The 5,317-nt window shown below is 35.4% G+C and overlaps 1 long non-coding RNA gene across 2 annotated transcripts in view; it reads right to left on the bottom strand.

Annotated features, from left to right (window-relative positions):
• The window catches only part of LOC107554182 (uncharacterized), a 14,287-nt gene extending 9,274 nt beyond the window's left edge, over positions 1-5,013 (bottom strand). For both annotated transcript variants that reach the window (XR_001605038.1, XR_001605037.1), the window contains exons 1-2: positions 4,361-5,013; positions 3,717-3,822 (exon numbers count right to left, since the gene is read on the bottom strand). This is a non-coding gene — a long non-coding RNA (uncharacterized lncRNA). The remainder of the gene's footprint in view (positions 1-3,716; positions 3,823-4,360) is intronic.
• Between the last annotated feature and the right edge of the window lie 304 nt (positions 5,014-5,317).

The raw sequence follows: 5,317 nt of genomic DNA, 5'->3' as shown, positions 1-5,317 counted from the left end.
ACTTTTTTGCGAATTAAGGGATTTTTTTTGGCGTTTCCATCACTTGTTTCTTATGCGATAATTCAAAATGCGCATTAAAATAGGGTGATGGAAACACAGCTAGTGACCCAAAGCACACAGCAAAACTGAGCACACAGTGGTTGAAGGAGAAAAAGGTGAATGTCCTTGCATGACCCACTGAAAATCTGTGGAATGACTTGAAGACTGCAGTCCACAAATGGTCACCATCAAATTTAATTGAACTAAAGCAGTTCTGCAAAGAAGAGTGGGCAAATAATGCAAAGCCTAGATGTGCAAAGTTAGTAGAGACATAAAGGCTGTAATTAAAGCAAAAGGTGGTTTAACAAAATACTGACACAAGCGGGTGATCCTTTTTCCAACTCAGTGATTCTGTTTTTTGTTTCCTGACATGTTGGTGTTATATCTTTCACGTGGATATTATAAGTTGCACTAAGTAAATACAGCTGGATAAAACAAAAACTGTGTCCATCTTCATTTCAGGCTGCAACAATTGTGATTATTTTAAAAGGGGCAATTATTTTCTATACCCACTGCATGTGTGTGTGTATGTATGTATATATATATATATGTGTATGAAGAGTTCATTTGCAAAAACAGATAACTCAGTTTTTAACAATTTTGTTTTTCATTGTGAATTCTAATTAATTTCAATCAAACTGCAGTTGGGTTATTTTGATTAGGTTAAAAATAACAAAAAAATACAGATAACTAACACAATAAAAACATGATAACATAATAAAAAATAGGATTTTTGAAAAAGTTATCTGTTTTTGCAAATAAACTTCATATATATATTTCTTCTATTTCTTCTTATTCTACTCAATTAAATGCAAATGAGCGTTCAGGGAATTCTTATAGGATTCTCCATTTTAAAATTAAAACAGAAGTTTGGAAAGACGGGGATGGAATGAATGAATGATTTTTAGGTTAACAATAAGAGAGAACAAATTAATGTTTTCATATTACATGAGTTCAGCAAGATTTAAGCTCTGTTCCAAACTCGAAACGAATGATTCATCTTATCTGAGTCTAGATGTAATCAGTGTGGTCCTGAATCAGGGTTTGCAAACAGTTTACAGATTATCACCCGACTGCCAGCTGAGATACGTCAGTTATCTGAAGTTCACTGAACCCTCTTTGTGCAGTAATGAGGATCCATTAGCATGTAACTCGACACTGTTCCTCGATCAGAGGCAGCAGATGCTGATGTCTTTACACGGCTATTAGCAAGAGGCGTAATCTGTACTCTCAACATTAAATGAAATTAAGAAGAGCTGAAAACTGCACAACTTGCAGACAGAGAGAGTTTCTTAAAAAACAACATATGTTGTGTTTTAGACGTTGGTCCTCAACCGGCTTCATAACTAGCTATCCAGTATGACTTCCTTGGTCAACCAGTCTGTCCTCTCACAGACAATGCTGGTTGACCAGCTTCACCAACTGGTGAACAGCATGGCTATCATGGTCAACTAGCTAGATCAGCACCAATCCAGCATGGGCCAGAATGGAAATTTCTGTTCAGCAGTGCTAAAATACAATCTCACTGTTTTTATTTACTTTTACATTTTCATTTCATTTTGAAGAGAACGTCAGATACAAGGGGTTCACGATTAATCGAATGCGATTGTCACGCGCATTTTGTTAGAAAAGCCGGTTCTGTAATCAGCAGGCTCTTTGTGCAGTAATGAGGATCCATTAGCATGTAACTCGACACTGTTCCTCGATCAGAGGCAGCAGATGCTGATGTCTTTACACGGCTATTAGCAAGAGGCGTAATCTGTACTCTCAACATTAAATGAAATTAAGAAGAGCTGAAAACTGCACAACTTGCAGACAGAGAGAGTTTCTTAAAAACAACATATGTTGTGTTTTAGACGTTGGTCCTCAACCGGCTTCATAACTAGCTATCCAGTATGACTTCCTTGGTCAACCAGTCTGTCCTCTCACAGACAATGCTGGTTGACCAGCTTCACCAACTGGTGAACAGCATGGCTATCATGGTCAACTAGAGATACCATAAGAACAAAATTTTAAGCAATCCCAAAATGCAGTACGACAAGCTTAGCAAAACTATTTGTCATGATGGTGAATGTGGTCAAGGGTAAATTTAAAATAAATAAATAAATGAATTAATTAACAAACAAATACAATAAAATAAAAATTACAACAAATATGTATGAAAAATTAATAAAATAATATTATTTAAAGTAATATTTATTCAGTAGTGGAAAGTAGCAATTGAAAATAGTTTTTTGTAAATAATAAATTAATTAATAAAGAACAAAAAAGGAGGAAATGAGCAGTTGGTCCCTTTGAGGATTTATTTCAACCTGATTAATCTACATTGAGATCAGACATTATTTTAACATCAATAAAACAAATGAATCAATATTATGTCAACAATACACAGGTGAAACTCATATTCACATATCACGATCATGACAAAAATAAGAAATTACATTTTGAATAAAGATATTTAAAAACCATTAAGGTTGTTATTTATGGTTACAGAACTGGCGCAGGATAACTGTCAGAAAAAAATATTTTTTTGTCTCTTTTTCTTAAGTTTCAGATCAAGGTAAACCCTAATAAGGCTGCTATGCAGTTCCTATTGTTTTTTTGGGTGGTTGCTAAGGTTTTCTGATGACTTGAAACATGTTGCTATGCAGTTTAGTTGCTAGGGTGCTTTAAATGGTTGCTAGGTGGTTGCTAAGGTATTATGAGCGATTTAAGAATGTTGCTGTGCAGTTTAGTTACTAGGGTGTTTTGAATGGTTGCTAAGGTATTATGAGTGATTTAAGAATGTTGCTCTGCAGTTGCTATGATGATTTGAGTGGTTGCTAGGTGGTTGCTAAGGTGTTATGTGTGATTTTAAGCATGTTTCTGTGCCACAAATGAATTTTATGTAAAAAATACATAGGTGAAACTCACATTAACATCAAGAAATTATAGATAGAAATTACATAAAGATAAGAAATTATATTTTGCATAAATAAAGAGAATTTAAAGACCATTAATATTATAAGAATGACAGTTAAGCACATTTTCACCCAAATTATCTTTATTTATTTATTTATTTATTATTATTTTTTGTACTTTGTATATTTATATATAACTTGCACACATTCTGGTAACCATAATGCTGAAAAAAGTTGTACATAATTGTTTAAATTTAAATATATATATATATTCAAATTTAAACAATTATGTACAATTTTTTTCAGCATTACGGGTTACCAGAATTTGTGCAAGTTAATTGTCACAAAAAAAACTAATAAGTAATAAGTTACATCAATATTTAAAGTCCAAGATTAATACTGTAGAAGTTTAAATCTTTATATTACTTCATAAGCAGGTTAATTGCACTTAACTTGAAACTCTGAGTAAACAATTTAACTGATTCCTCCCTCATGTGGTCCTTTTGTCCAGTCTATAAATACACAAGTAAAATCTATAGGAGAGATGTGATGAGAGCGTCTCAGTAAACAAGTTATGAAACAGTGCCAACATGCGTCTAATATACCGGTCTCAAAATAACATGTTGCGGTTCAGACGTCATCACTACAGAGGGAGGATCTAAGACACTATCAATCTTTGTGTGCACGCATGGTTTGGCCAATGACGCTGAATAACATTTACATCCCCAGATCTTAGCTTGTGTCACATTAAGTGTGCTTGAGCTGATGAACTGTCACCTTGTTCCCTGCGGAGAGAAGCTCCTGTCCAAACACAATCCTGTTACCGCAGCTCATCTGGACAAATGTTTGTCTGTGTCCCTCTTGGATGTCATTTCTCTTAACACTGTTGAGATAAACAGGAGAGAGTGAGAGTGATGCAGACAGAAGGGAAAGTCAAGGATGAGCTCTTCCGGAGTGACCCTTTAACGAAGCAGCTCTGATCACCATCACAGACGCTGTGAACACAATGACACACTGCACATTTACTGCATACACATGCAAAACTCACCAACATATGGAAGCCTGTTTCCGCCACTGAGTAAAAAAAAAAAAAGTAATTGCGACTTTTTATCTCACAATTCTGACTTTTTCTCGCAATTGCGAGTTTACATCTCACAATTCAGATTTGTTTTCTCAAAACTGCAAGTTATAAAATCGCAGTTGGGTGTAATAAATTCACAATTGCATGATATAAACTCAGACTTTATATTTTAATTAGAATTTATAATTTCGAGTTATAAAGTCAGAATTGTGAGATATACCAGAATTGGACTTTATTGAATTTTCGCAATTTAGAGTTTATGTCTCACAATTTTAAGAAAATAAATCAGAATCGCAAGATATAAACTCACAACTGCGATAAAAAAAATAAATGAAAACACCTGAAAATTATTTTAAAACTTCCTACCTGAATTTCCTGGACTCCAAGACCCTCGTCATGGTAACCGCACTGGAAACTTCCTCTCAGGCCTGTAGTTCAGTGGTGAGGCACTGAGAGCGGCCCACAATGGCAACACAAATAAACATCTCTGCGTAAAAGTGTGCGATTTCCTTTTAGCGTAGGCTTTTGCTGTAACCCGTAGACCTTTTGCTGTTTGTTGCGTAGGTTCTCTGTCATAAACCACAGACCGATGCTCTATCTACATTCATGCCTTCAGATGGCTTTTTCTTGCCAAAACTGTGCAGAAGGACAAATTGAGCTCCTGAAAGAAATATGGAGACCATGTTATGAGTATGTACACATATTTTTTGTTCTTCTGTAAAATGCAGTATGATCAAAGGATTGTTGTAATGAGTCTTATCTTCACACCAAATGCCATTTTTAGAGACGGCTGCCATTTCTGTCTCATGCTTTACAACAGCAATGTGTGAATGAAGCGAGAGATGCAGCAGAGATGAAAGAGAGTTTCTGTGAATTGTGAAAACCCGTGAGGGGTCTTAGGTAGGGTATGTGCATTAAATATGGCAGAAAAAAATGTCTCTGCTAAAGAATTTCCCCCATTTAAACTGCCAATCATTCTGTAACTTTCTCACACAACTTTTAAAAGTGATCCACAGCATTTCTGCCTCTACAAGTGGTAAAACACTCTGCTTTTACAGTGACTAATGCCATAACGGGTAACCCACATATACTTTACCCTTACCAAGTCGAGCAGAGGAGGACGGGTGTCCTTTTTCGAGCCATTGTTCCTCCTACGGTTTCTTCATAACCCTGTGTTTTCCCTGACATCTGTAGAGGCCACTTCACAGCAAAAATTAAACAAAAGGTTAAAAAGACAGTGTGATGTCTCTGCTAAAGAATTTCCCCCATTTAAACTGCCAATCATTCTGTAACTTTC

The sequence above is a fragment of the Sinocyclocheilus grahami genome, unplaced genomic scaffold, assembly GCF_001515645.1.
Source record: "Sinocyclocheilus grahami isolate Dianchi unplaced genomic scaffold, SAMN03320097.WGS_v1.1 scaffold493.1, whole genome shotgun sequence".
Lineage (NCBI taxonomy): Eukaryota > Metazoa > Chordata > Actinopteri > Cypriniformes > Cyprinidae > Sinocyclocheilus > Sinocyclocheilus grahami.
The sequence above is the reverse complement of the archived record's forward strand: the minus strand, read 5'-3'. Positions and strand labels throughout refer to the sequence as shown.